General features: G+C 32.9%; 1 long non-coding RNA gene across 1 annotated transcript in view; it reads right to left on the reverse strand.

Annotated features, from left to right (window-relative positions):
- Positions 1 to 14,065: 14,065 nt before the first annotated feature.
- The window catches only part of LOC112661770 (uncharacterized), a 114,273-nt gene continuing 112,750 nt past the window's right edge, over positions 14,066 to 15,588 (reverse strand). The window contains exon 6 of the long non-coding RNA XR_003137958.3: positions 14,066 to 14,996. This is a non-coding gene — a long non-coding RNA (uncharacterized LOC112661770). The remainder of the gene's footprint in view (positions 14,997 to 15,588) is intronic.

Here is a 15,588-nt window from a genome sequence, read left to right on the forward strand (position 1 = left end):
TGTGTTCCGATGCTGATTCTAATAACAGAGTTCCAAAGAAATAGATAGGAATTCCTGGGAATCAGGTGTGTTCCTAAAAGTTTAGTAGAGGTTTCTTTCTGGTATTCCCCTGGCAAAAGGAGGTAGAGGAGGGGATTCCCCCACAGTATTACAGGAATTTCTACTACCTTCTCCCACAAGCATAGGGAAATAAGAAACTCCTAACACTAATTCAGAGTAGTTATGACTAACAAGAATATAAAAAACCCTTCATTAAAAAAATATTCCCTTCAGCTGCACGTATAGTAAAATTGGTACCACATGGAGATTAACAAGGTCCCTGCGCAGGTATGATATGCAAGTTTGTGAAGCATTCCATATTGAAAAAAAAACAAAAAATAAATAAAAGGACATTATGTCTTCGTATGATCAGGTTGTAATGAGGACAAAATGCATTTTTTTTAATAACATAGGAAAAAAAATTACTTGAATACCTGGACTTTCATATTATCTATCTATATAATCTTACACCCCCAGAGAACAAAGACTTACTTGTTTTCTTTTCCTTCTGGAAATATTAATGGCATCTTCAAATATACTATGATTAGGCAACTAAGATATTCCTGAAAAGAAATTGCCTAAATGAAATTACAGTAAATAGATTACTTGTTAAAGACACTAGGGCAACTTACAATAAATTATTTTGTAAAGTGAATGATTCAGCTTTCCTTTGACTATTTGTTAAATTGATGTTTGGTCTTTGTGGCTTATATTTGTTTAAAATACAACAGTCTATGAGAAAGAAAGATATCATTAAATAATACAATTACTTAAAAGAAAGCCCACACTTTGTATATTAGCTAGCAGAATTTATCATCTACTAAGAAGTCATATTTGGATATTACATATTTTTCAAGCAGAATTATCTGAATGATAACTATGCTTTAAAACAGTTGCTTAATAAAATAAAAATAAAAAATAAAAAAATAAAACAGTTGCTTGTGTTATACAAAAACTAAAGATAATAAAGTGCAAAGTAATGTAATTAATGAAATGCTTTCCAAAATACACTTTATTAGATAACAAGCACACACTAAATATCCAGTGTTGTAGCTTATTAAATGATCATTTGCACACAAATATACAGAAAAGAAGTCCTTTAAGACATTCTCAAACAAATTCCAAAGAAGCAATATTTATATACTATGGTTCGGGGAAGAGATAATAACAAAAATGATCTGCCCTCAGGCCACTGTCTAGACCACAGGAAACCTGGTCAAGAGCATATGGGACATCACAAGGTGAAGATTCAGAAGTTTCCATTATGTCCTGGCCAACAGCTAGACACAGTGAGTCATGGCAGCAACAGTAACCAAACTCACAGTATACTGGCTGTTAAGCCAATGATGGACCCAACTTCAAACCAAATCAGGCCAAAGTAACATCTTACAACTGTAAAGAACAGATTATCCTCAAGCAATAAATCAGTAGAATTTAGAAGCTTTGCTAGAACAAGAAAAGTATAGAAAATTAAAAACAAACAAACTTTTCATGATTAATCTTAAAATAATGCTGTAGTCCTTGCCAATTATTGATTCTCAATGAAATCAGGCTGGAGCTAATCATCCCATGGCATTAGCCTGGTCATAGGATTTGTTTCAGACAGGAAGGCATGTGACTCTACCAGCCAAAGGCATGTGAGAGAAGTGTGTTTGGGAACATGGGGGAAAGTTGATTTATCATTATTGTTGTTATTTTAGATGCTTCTCTCTCTCAGGGGAGCCACTGGGAGGTAAATTCTTCCTTCTGCACATTGCAGTTGCCTAAAAATATTGGCCTGGAACTAGTACCAGCATGAGAAAGAAGCCACCATATGGAGAAGGGCAGTGACAAGACAATTTCACAGAAAAGCTGGACCAGTGGTTAAAGACAATCCTAGACTCTTATTTTTGGATACCAGTTAATATTCCTATTGTTTAAGACTTTTTGTATTGGTCTATTTTTTAAGTTAAACTTAAATTTATTCTAACAGAGAATCCTATTCTCCTCTACCTAAATGCATCTAATTAAATATCCATATAAAAATCTAGAACTTCACTTGGTTCTATTCTTTTCAAAGATCTCCTTTGTACCTCAAATCTTTCTCACTTTATTCATGATTTTTTTTTCAATATCCCAAATGCCCCACCTGGATATTATACTTTTATTCAATTCTGTTAACAAAATGCCCATTTACTTGAAAGCATATTGAGACTGGCTATGTTCAATATTCAAGAGAAATGAAGAAGATACATAAATACTATTTTATCACATCTACCATTTTTCACATATTTATTTATTATTGATAGAAACAGATGCCAGAGGGACGGGATTCTGAATGTAGTTGTTAAATCTACTTAATAAGGTGGGAATCAGGGATGATTTCAAACAAAATATTGGTTAGTAGATGCCATTTGTAAGAGGCAAATATCAAAATATACTTCCATCATTGTGTCTTCAAAGATTAGATCAATTCTTAGATTAATTCTTAGATTCCTGTAATAGTTTCTCTCATGCAGGAGTTTGTGAAAGTGGAAGTAAAATAAAAAATCAATACATAAACCATCTCAGAGGATTTTTTGTGGACTGAGTGTAAAGGGCCAGATAGAAAGAGAGTGAAATTTTAGGCTGTTTTTCTTCCACTTACCATTGCTGTTCACTCATTCTGTTCTTTCTATTGCTAAAGGTTGTAGACCAGACAGACAAATAACTTTCTATGGCTCAGTTAGGCTGATATTGAACAGAATGTCTTCATCATTTGTTGCTGTGATTTGCAAAAGTAAACTAAGGACTTGATTTTAGAGAAGGAAGTAAAGCTAGAATTCAAGAGTTAGAAGATGATAGGTAATGGAGAGGACAGAGGCCAAAATGAATGTGAACATACTGGGAACCACGGAAGACAGGTGGGAGTGCATAAAAAGACTAAACATACTTGTGGTGGGAAAAGGAAGATAAATAGTTAGGACCAGTTTATTAAATACTCAGTGGTAGCTTCCTTCATTTACTTTCATATGTTTTCTTCTCAGTAATCTACTACCCTGTTACTCAATGTTTCAGTAAAACTTTGCCTCACACAGCACCTAAGTCTATAAGCCACCCTGGTAACAAAAGTTTGAAGATAGTGTTCAGAAAGGGAAGAATGAATGTGCAGCCTCTTAAGTGAAGGTTCAAAATAAGTTAGTCTGAAATGGAGACTAGCCAGGAGAATGCAAAAATGCTGGAAAAACATGGAAAAAGTGGGGAGACTTCCTGCACATCAGATGGGGACAAAAGTTTCACCATTGGATGTTAGTATAGAGTAACCACAGAAGATTAGAGGTCCTGGAAACTCAGTGGCATTTATGCAATGATGAGTGACTAACACACTGCCCACCAATGAGAAATAAGCCTTTTTAATGTAAGTATTCTAAAAAGTACCTTACTTACCTTTCCAAAAGGAAACTAAGTTTTGTGCATATATATTTTTGATTACAAATAGCAGTTTTGACCGAGTTTATTGATTCAGTTATGCATGTATGTGTGTGTGTGTGTGTGTGTGTGTGTGTGTGTAGAGGGAGTTTAAACTGAGGATAAAATGAAGATAAAAAATGTGTCTGATAAGTGAACTAACTTTCTGTGACAAAGCTAAATGTATTTCGCTACACAATTCACATATATATATGATATAAAAAATATAATGATAATGTAATACAGTCCACTTACAAAAGAGGTGATGAAAACTCTAATTTAGTAGAACCAAGATAAAAAAAATAAATTACTAGTCCATTTTTATTTTCAGCATTATCTATCTGCTAGTTCTTACTGTACCTCATAATATTATCATCCCATGTCACCTGCATAGTTTATAGTTTGTGTTATAAATATAGCTAATAGTTATAAATGGATAGAGATCAGGGGACTCCTGACTGGCTGAGCAGTTGAGGGTCTACCTTTGGCTCAGGGAGTGATCTTATCCTGATATTGAGTCCCACATCCAGCAACTTCTATGGAGCCTGCTTCTCCCTCTGCCTGTGTCTTTGCCTCTCTGTGTGTCTCTCATGAATAAATAAATAAAATCTTTAAAAAAATAAAGGGATATACATTGTCTTATTGGAATATTTATGTAGATTTGATTCATTCCTCTTCAAATGACCTACGAAATGCCAATAGCATACTTTATTGATTAACCTGGGGGAAACTTTTCTCTGTGCTTTTGACCCTGCAGGGCACTTGATCAATGGCATGCTACGAAGTACCTAATTAGGGAATGTATTTAATTCTGCTTCATTTCACCAAAGTGTGATCCAAGCTATAATTATTTTCTAATTGTTCTGTTACACTGATGAATATTATTATTATTCAAAATATTATTAATTGTCCTTCCGGCAGTACTAGCTCAGAAATATTATGGGTCGGTCATTATATGCTCAGAATCTTGTAAGCTGCAAAATAATGTATTTAAATTTTATTTTTCATCTTCCCTCCTTAAAATAAAAAACTGAGATAAAAATTAAGGTGCCTTTATATGACATGGTATTTTCTTGCAAAAATGTTTTTAAAATGATGGTCCATCTCTTAAGCTGATACACCATTTTATTTTTAAAAAATGGTTAATAAGTATTAGAAGACACAATAGATATGTTTGAAATGAATGGAAGAAAATCAATATAACTATGAACTATAGGGTAACTGATTTAAGCAAAGTGATTTTTTACTCTATATTGTTCAATATCACATCAGGATCTATAAATTATAAATATCACTTAATTAATTGCTATCGTTTTTGCATATCATATTTACCTAGGACATTTCATCAAAATCTTTTACTGAAATATATTTTTAAAGTGAAGCTTTTAAAATTTTACTAACAGTATCTTTTCATTGTAGTTTTATTGGTGGAATGAGTAGGAAATCACACTTTGAGTATATCTTAAAAAATAGTGTAATAACTTGGCCAACATATTTTACATCTGATGAAAGTACTGAACTAATTGACAAATATATTTACAGAGCCCGGACTTAGATTCTCAATGTATTAAATTCAGATACATTTAGAAGCACATCAGAGTTCTAGGAGATAGGTAGAAGAAAGAGCTCACTCTATATTGGAAGGGGTGTTGTTCACAATTCCACCCAGACTGTAAGCAAACTTCCCAGATCCCTTATTTTTAAGGAAGGGAAACGCAGAAAAGTAATGACATAAACATATCATAGGTGAAGAAGTGACCATCCTCTATATTATTATTTGCCGAGCTCAGTTATGTTGATGGAGTTAGAGTTTCCACCTTCAGAAAAAGGACATTTTTTAGCCCTGCACACTGACTTTGTGCAATCAGGCATAAAACTTAGAAAAATATGATGACAAATAAGACTGCACAGCAGGCAAAGAAAATAAATTATGATTTCAAGGCTCTCCATTTTTCAGTGTTGGAAATTTTTAAAAATAATAAATCATTGTTAATAATTCCAGATTTGGATTGGGGAAATGATATTTATATGGATCCAAATTGATTTATAAACTTTCAACACTGCAGCCTGGTCTGAGAACCTTTTCTGAGGCCCCTCCTCTTTGTCACCAAAGCTGATGACCGGTTTACACATGCAAATGAAAAGCAGACTTTGGTTATAAAACAAAAAGATGGGATTCAACAACCTAAATTATTAGCTTAGCATAGGAGAACCCAACAGTAGCTATTATCAAATTCAGACCAGCCCACCCTTGTGAGATATTGTTACACAATATCTGCAAGGCATTTTAAATCCGTTACATAAAAATGTGTGCTTGGCATGGGTTGGTAGAGCAGGCATTGTGACAGTATGCTGACTTCTCCTGCCCTGAGGAATATAATTTTTTTTTTCTTGAGGAATATAATTAAGTACAGTGCTCAAGTATGTGGTTTGCAGGGACACGTATTATCCTATTCTGGCTCAAAAGTAGCTGAGTCTCTGCTCCAAGTATTCACCTCAATCTATCTCCAATATGCATCAGCTTCCTGAAACCCACCAAGACAATTAAATGGAAATGTATTCCCATTTACTGTTACTTCTGCCTTCATCATCATTGTTTTGTGAGAGTCACCAACATTAAAACCGCTTTTACACAAATTCTCACTTTTCCTAGTAGATATGCAAAGTTGTTAGAAATGAGAAGGAACAGGGGCATGTGGGTGGCTCAGTCAGTTAAGCATCTGCCTTTGGCTCAGGTCATGATCCCAGGGTTCTAGGATTGAGCTCCAAGATGGGCTCCCTCCACAGTGGGGAGCCTGCTTCTCCCTCTTCCTCTGCCACTCCCCCTGCTTGTGCTCTCTCTCATCCTCTCTCTGTCAAATAAATAAATAAAATCTTTGAAAAAATGAAATGAGAGGAAATAGCTAATTGAATACTGAGGATGATTTTGTGTGAGTGCTTGAAGCTGCACCAGTTTGACCTCTACATAGCCAGTACTTTGAGGAATAAGTTGTGAACATGAAATTGCATGTCTTCAAACAGTGTGATGACATCTATAATTCCTTAATAGCTTGGCTAAAATCAGAGCTGGATGTATAAAACAAATTTGATCTCATACAATGAAGGAGCATTGACATTTTCAGGTCAGCCTGGGCTACTGATTTTCTGACATCATCTGATGTGGTGTTATCAATGAATTATAGGCAATATAGTTCCTGTTATGAAAAGTGGAATCACACCATTCTGTAAATGTAAGGATGAAAATTATCACTAAAACTTCAAGGATGTTCTTTCATAAAAATAAGCACATATTAGACCTACTCAGAAAACCAGCTAACTTATCAGAATGTATAAATCCTAATGTGGGTGTTAAATATGGTAAGCAACCGGCATCATCAGTGAAATAAATCACAATTTCAAATTCCAAGTTTTTTCAGCATTCAGCTAATATTTATGCAGCTCACAAATACTATAACATATTTGTGAGAAGTTATTTTAGATTTATTTCTATGAAAAAAAATATGTGTTCTACACTAGCATTTTACCAACTGACAATTTCAAGTTCAGGAAAATAAAATACGAGTGAGAAAAAAGCCTGTGATAAACTGTTGTACTATTGAAACAATGAAACTTTGCAGTTATAAATGTCTTTCTCTGGTATAAATAATTTCTCTGGAATTCATTTCCTTCATGGTAAAATGACCAAAACCAAAATCAAAACCAAGGAAAATAAAGCTTCACTTTTGAAATTAAGGTAACTCCATTTAAAACTTAGTAAAATTTCTTTCTTATTTTATTTTAGAGAGATTTTTCATTCTCTGTTATTTATTATGTCTAAATGTAATTTTGTGACCCATTAGTTAAATGTTAGTTGCTTTACTATTAGCTTTTTCCTGAGATTTTTTTATTGAATTGACCATCTATCAGTTTTTATAAATATTTGGAAGCCCTTCTGCTGAAATATTATACCTCTTGTCCAGTTACACTTGAGTGTGGCCATGTGGCAAACTTTGTACGATGAAATATAAGTGGAAGTGACATGCTCCCCTTATTCCTGTGATATGACATCTGTCATTGTTCCAGATAGAGAAATTCTATCCAACTGTCTTCTTGAGTGAAGATGATGTTGATCACAGCTGCACCAGAGCTAAGATGGACATGCAAACATATGCTTCTGTTGTAACCCACTCATTTGGAGATCATCATCAAGTGATTCTGCTCTTTTTTGTTTGTCATTTTCAATCCTAGCTGCTATTTTCCAGATAATTCTCAAATTTTCTGTTCTCACTGATGTAATACTTTTCCTAGAACCTGAATCTGAGACATTCACTTACTTATAAATTGTTTGTTTGGATTTGCCATGCCAGAAGACTGGAATGAAGGATTGGGAAGAGTAAGAGAGGGAATGATGTAGGGCCAATGCAACAGCTTCTTATTGAGCTGTAAGTAATTAGGACTTGAGTCTATTGAGATCCACTGAAAGGTCTGAAAATTTCTGTAGAATGCCTCCCACAGTTGTCCTCTTAAAAGAATAAAGATAACATTTATTTATCCATTGGCATTTGTTCTTCATCTCCCACTGGTCATGAGTTGTCCTTGTACTTTCTGGTTTGTAGGAGCATGGGAGCCAAAGTCCAAAAAGCTCTGAGGTAGAAAGAAAGCTGAGGAAGTTGCTGATTATGGTATTCCTATGCAAAGCTGTCTTTAGCAGCAAAGATTTCTGAACGAATTGTTCATTTCATCTAAGTTGCCATATCTATCAGCATAAAGTTGTTAATGATAATTCTTTTTTGATTCCTTTATGAAATATACAGAATCTCTATTTATGTAATCTCTTGCATGCCTGATACTAGTAGAGTCTTATGATTTTCATAATCAAACTTTGTAGGGATCACCAAGTTTATACTTTTTTCAAACATGAACTTTTCGTTATGTTGATTTTCTTTATTATATGTCTATTTTTAATTGATATATTTTATCATTACCTCATTCTTTCTAACTACTTTGGGCTTAATTTGCTCTTTTTTTCTCTAATCTTTTAATAGGGGAGATTAGATTATTGGCTTTTAGTAGTTATTGTTTTATAGAATTATATAGTTGAATTTTTAACAGCTAAGGGGTTAGGGGCACTAACCTTGAACAGTTGAAAATCTGTGTATAACTTTTGACTCACTGAAAACTCAACTACTAATAACACACTTAGATGAAGTGTTAATGGAAAACAATTAACATGTATTTTGCATATTATTTGTATTTTATACTGTATTCTCACAACAAAGTCAATCAGGTGAAAAATGTTTTTAAGAAATCATAAGGAAGGGAAAATACATATGCAGTACTATATGGTATTTATTGAAAAAAACTATATATAAATGGACTTGTTCAATGAAAACCCGTGCTGTTCACAGGTAAACTGTATTTATGAAATTTCCCTCTTTATTTATAGTGATACATTTGATATTGACAACTTTGCTTAAAATTAATATAACACTCTATGACCCGAGCAATTGCACTACTGGGTATTTACCCCAAAGATACAGATGCAGTGAAACACCAGGACACCTGCACCCCAATGTTCATAGCAGCAATGTCCACAATAGCCAAACTGTAGAAGGAGCCACAATGTCCTTCAACAGATGAATGAATAAAGGAGATGTGGTCTATATATACAATGGAATATTACTCAGCCATCAGAAAGAAGGACGGATACTCACCATTTGGCTTCCAGTGGATGGAACTGGAGGGTATTAGGCTTAACGAAGTAAGTCATGTAAAAGGACAATCATCATATGGTTTCACTCATATGGGGAATATAAAAAATAGTAAAAGAGATTATAAGGGGAAGGAGGGGAACTGAGTGAGAAAAATTAGAGAGGAAGACAAACATGAGAGAATCCTAACTCTGGGAAATGAACAAGGAGTTGTGGAAGGGGAGGTGGGCAGGGGTTTGGGGTAACTAGGTGACGGGCACTGAAGAGGGCACTCGATGGGAAGAGCACTGGGTGTTATACTACATATTGGCAAACCAAATTTCAATAAAAACAAATAAAAACAAATAAAATTAATATAACAATTCCAGCCTTCTTTTTCTTAACGTTTGCATTATATGTTTTGTTCTTTTACTGTCAAACCATATTTGTCTTTAAAATAAAAGTATGTTTCTTGTAGATAACATATAGTTGGTATAGTTTTTGAGCCCACTCTGCAAAATGTAACTTTTACTTAGAATTTTTAATCTGTTAGCAATTAATGTAACTCATATGGTTATATATATATATATATATATATATGTACATAGAGTTTATAAATAATTAAGAATTGATACAATTAAAAATTATATATTCATTTCTATCTATCCAGATATTTCAGATGTTATTTCTTCTTTTCTGAGAACATAGTCTTTCCTCTCCTATCATTTTCTTTCATCCTGATAAACTTCCTTAATATTTCTTTTAGGGAAGATCTGTTGGTGATGAATTCCTCAGGCTCTCTTTTACCTGAAAATATCCTTATTTCACGTTGATTATTGAAAAATATTTTTAATGGGTATAGAATTCTGGGTTTCCAGTGTTCATATGTTTGTTTGTTTGTTTGTTTGTAGTACTTTAAAGATGTTGCTATTTTTCTTGTCTTCAAGGATTCTGGTGAGAAACCAGACATTAATTGGAATTTTGTCTCCTTGTCTGTAATGCATTAATTTTCTCTTGTTACTTTCATAATCTATTTTTTGACTTTCAGCCACTTGGATATGATGCACATAACTTTAGGCTTCTTTTTCCTTCTCTGAGCATATTCATTAAGCGTCTTATATCTGCCATTATGTGGAATTCATCAAATTTGGAAAATATTTAACACTATCTCTTGAATATTTTTTTGTCTGCAATAATCTCTCTCATTTTACTATTCTAGTTCCATGTGCTGTAATGTTTGAGATCATCACACAGGTTCTCAAGTCTCTGTTCATTTATTTTTTACATTTTCTCTCATCATTTTTTCTCGTAGATAATTCTTAATGATTTATCATGAAGTTCATTACTCTTTGTCCTGTCTATTCAGCTATTAAGTCCATCTATGGAAATCTCTTAATTTCAGAAATTTTATTCTTCAGTTTTAGAATTAGCAATTGGTTCTTCCTTATTGTTTCTGTTTCCCCTTTTGGCATTCACTGTGACATGGAACACTTTTCCAAGATGAAGTAGAAAACTGGAATAATATACAAAAGGAGCACTGAGACAAAAGACAGAATGCACGTTTCACAAAAGTATTTATGTAATATGTGTGAGTATTTTTGCCATGTATTTGGTTATGAGAACTTTGGGACAATTAGAATATATTACTAAAATGTTATGAAAATGTTATGTTGCTTTTGTTACTAGGTAACAAGTTCACTAATATAACTATTGTTAATTCTTGGCATGTGTCCACGTGATGAGCTTATGCTCAATTATGTAATTCCTAAGGAATCTTAATTAAAAACAAACCTTCGGGAGTGTTCCATAGATGTATTTAATGCCATCATGGAACTATGGAAATAATTTTACTACTATTATTACATTAAGAAAAGATAAAGAAGTATAATTGTGATAAAACTACTGGTGTCAATGTAAGTGGTTAACATAAGTAAATCTTACATAGTAGGAGTTTTTTAAAGCAAAGTACAATATTGTAGATACTTGAAAAACAGTGACAATATGAGACTAAACCGACATATCTATTGTTAATTGAAAAATTGTGACTATTGAAATAACTCAATAAGTTTTATATAAAAACCATTTTGATCTCATGTTAAGTAGGCTAAAACATTCTAAAATAATACACACAAATGTATACATACATCTTGTGTGTTGTGCATGTGTGCATATGTGTTTATCATGCATACGAACAGCACTTTACCTATTGGGTGATCTCAATTTTCTTCAACCTGGAAGTGAGCCATAACATCTCTGTTCAGCCTCATGGGATATAATAAAGTTCATGGGTAAAGTTCTTGCATATTGCTCACAGAAGAATATCTCAAACATATATGCAGTGTCTGATTACACAGAATTCTGACCCATTCCCAATAGAGATACAGTACTTGGAATTCTAATATGATTTTTTTAACTCTTTAAATAAGCTAAAAATATCAGAGTAGAAGCTTGTGTACTGTAACATAATCATATCTCAACAAAAATGAATGCAATAGAGATAAAAAGAGAAAATCATTCCAGGCAGGAGAGAATATTTTGTCAGGATAATTCTCTATTATTTTTTGCTGAAGTTTTACTTTTCTTTAGATCATTACACATTACTTTCACATTATTAATCTCATCCAACTTTCAAGAACTCCTTCTTTGATCTCCAGCTTTCATGCAATACAGTATTTCCCATTTTTTCCCATTTGTACAAAATAAAGATGACATATAATAATTTGATGGTAATAATGGTAATAATTATCAGTCAGGACTCTTCTATAACAAAAATTAAAATTAAAATTCATCTCAACTATATTAGAACACCATTGTGTGTGTGCATATATATATATATATATATATACACATTTATTTAGTATGGAAGGGAGGCAGTTAATTAGTTGTACTAACTTAGAAGTCAGAAAGAGCAGATTTAAGTTCTAATTCTTTCCAGTGATTCAGTTGATGTTAGAAAGGCCCTGACCTGCTCACCATTGCTTCTTCATTAAAATTACCTTGGTTTCAACAGAAATCTGTCTTTACCTTTCTCTTCAAGTTCTCTTCTAGTATAGGAAAGTTATTAGAAGGCAGTTACAAACTTAGAAAATAACTGGTCAACAATCACAACAGAGAAATCATCTTTTTTTCCATAACGGGAACATTAATGGAGAACCAACTGCTTCTGTTCCCTCTTACCCCTCCACCCTGAACAATGTCATATCTTATCATACTCTGTCAAGGAAGTCATAAACACAATCTATAGAAAGAATGAGATTGGATAGGATCATCCCTATCAATGGCACATAGAATGAATTTCCACATGAAAGAGGCATTGTTCTACCACAGGGCAGAGGGAAGCTGCGTGGACTAGAACAACACTTTTCTACCACATATTATGATAATGACAATAAAGTCATGTTTCTTGACAAAAATATTAAATACTAAAATAAATGAGGTGAATTTATTTGAAGCAAAACAAAAAAAAAATGAATGTTCATAGTATGTAACTAGACTAGTCACATTTTAACCAATATGTTCTCTATTCTTATGTTCAGCTTCACTCAAGATCCTTTGTGGAACATTATTTATTAATGTCTTAGAGTCTATGAAAAGTCTGTAAATATAGTTTTTTTTTTAAATTTGACTATCACTTGTTTTCTATTTTTTTAATATTTGTTTTACTTCATAGCCAGGTTTCTTACAATATGACAATACTTTCAACCAATAATGAGGGAATATTTTCTTAAGGAGACAATTTAACTTATCTAAAACCTTATTAATTTTTCAGAACAGATTCAATATTATAGAATATATTAATATGAATAATAATATATCAGAAAGAAGAACATTATACATCATTAACTAAAAAATATTTTTTTAAAAATTGCATTAAAATAGGGGTTTTAGTCAAGACAGGTTAGGTGAAGCTACAGTAACAACTGACCCCAAAATCTCAGTGTTTCAGACCCTCTAAATCTTTCTTTTGCTCTCAAAAAGTCTGCTGGCTGTTCAAGCCATTTTTGCAGAATAATTTTCTTCCATAAATTGTCTAGCCTTTTTCATCATTTTTGTCTTACAGAAACCCCGTACCAATACTCAATTTGTCTATTGCCATTTCAGAGAGAGAACAGAAAGAGAGAAAGAGGAATACAGTTTGAGTGATAAAATTATTATATTCATGTGTCACTTTTATCTAATTAGCCTAACTACTTCCTGGCCATACCTAATATGAGAGAGGTGAAAATTCAACTTTTATGTTGCCTGGAAAGTGAAAAGAATTAGACTCAATTGAGCTTATTCACATTAGAAATCCCTGTGCCTGTCTGTCTGTATATATGTATGTATCTATCTTCTTACTTATATGTGTTGGTATCTATCTATCATCTATCTATCTATCTATCTATCTATCTATCTATCTATCTATCATCTATCTATCTATTATGTTTTATACATATATATATATTTATATATACACACACAAACCATAACAAAATGTATTCTTTTATTTTTAATTTTTTATTTATTTATGATAGTCACAGAGAGAGAGAGAGGCAGAGACATAGGCAGAGGGAGAAGCAGGCTCCATGCACCGGGAGCCCGACATGGGATTCGATCACGGGTCTCCAGGATCACACCCTGGGCCAAAGGCAGGCGCTAAACCGCTGCGCCACCCAGGGATCCCAACAAAATGTATTCTTAATGGAGCAATGCTAGTAGCATGTTTATTAAAAGGGTCACAATATGTGTCTTCAACTACTAAATATTAACAATGTCTTGGATGTCCTAATCAATGTAATTTAAAAAAAATAAGGTCAAAATTTTTAGACTTATTATATGAAATATGGAGACCCACTAGCATATTTTCAATTGATTTGTATGCCTGGAAATTAAAGACAATGAAATAAAAGAGAAATACAAGAAATAATATACAGTAATTGGGATAATTAAAAATTAATACATGATAGACTTATCATTTTATTATATCAAAATAATAACTAGTTTGAAAGATTCTAGACCAAAGACACCATTTTCCATAAAAATTTAATTTATTATATATGTAATTATACACATACACACAGACATATAAACATATATGGAAGTAAAGAAAAATATTTTAATTATGTATTATGGCCATAAAATAAACATGTTATTGAAAGTCACTTAAAAGATGAAGCACAAAAATAACTAGGAAATCTTTTGAAAATTATAAACTTAGAAGGAAGATGTGACTTATATTTGCAAAACAAAAGCCCATTAGGTATGTATCTACCTTAATAAGAAAATAGCAATTTATTATACAATGTGCAGCATGGCAACTATAATTAATAATACTGTATTGCATATTTGAAAGTTAACAAAAATCATAACTCTTAAATACGCCATTTGCAATAGTCATCACAAAAAAGCATGGCTGTCGAAAACTCTATCAAAATCAAAGTTTATCTTATGGCCAACCCAAAAATATTTGCTGTAGTTTGCTTAGTCTCCTAAAGAAGAAACAAATGAAAGGATGAAGATATCTTTTAAAAAAAATAAGATTATATACAAATGAGTTAAGGAACTATTTAGGAGTCAAACAGAAAGTTGGAAATTCCAAATAGTATCGGAACAGCGCCAGAGGGAAATTCCTCTATTCCTTAATACAGTGTGCTTAGGACTCAAGGAGCCTCAAGAAAATAAGAATGAAAGACCTCCCCTCACCTGTGCAGAAGTGGAGACAGAGATACCAGCCAAGGTTGATCTTTCCCTGATCTTGCTTTAATCCTCTTCCACTCCTAAAATCTAACTTGGATCAAGCGGACTCATAGATACCACTATGGACTTTAAAGACATGAATAAATACCATTTTTGGCTAAGGATTGAAGTCTTAATCTCTTAGGCCTGCAGAGAGAAAGGGAGAAAGAATATTTGTAGGGTTGGAAATTAAGGCTGATACTTACAAATATTCATTATTCAAATATATTTATATTATTTATCGATGACAGATGATCCTCTTGGCACTGCATAGAGATGCAAAAAGGAGATGCTGATTGGCTTGTGGTTAGGGAGGGAGAGTCAGGGAGAGGGGATTAGACATAATTGACAGTGATGGAAACTTCCACCCCAATCTTGAAGCAAGTCCTAGACCAGAAGTAGGAAGATCTAGGTTCTGGTCTTCACTCTATCTCTCATATCTCTATGATCTCAGAAAAAAACATTCATCCAATCACCAGCTTTAGTTTTTCCATCTCAGAAAAAAGACAATATTTTGAGACAATGCATGTTCACGTGCTCTGTAAAGTTTTAAGTCCTCCATGCAAAAGCTTGAGGTTGATGCTTTTACCAAATGTTTACTGAATTCAACCAAAATTGGCTTAGAGTATCATGATGGCCATATTACCGCCGATAAACACTAGTCAGTCTAGAGTCATTTGTAAGCTGTGTGAATTCCTTACAGTAAAGGGTCAAATCATAATGAAAGCATTGCTATGAT

The sequence above is a fragment of the Canis lupus genome, chromosome 31, assembly GCF_003254725.2.
Source record: "Canis lupus dingo isolate Sandy chromosome 31, ASM325472v2, whole genome shotgun sequence".
Lineage (NCBI taxonomy): Eukaryota > Metazoa > Chordata > Mammalia > Carnivora > Canidae > Canis > Canis lupus.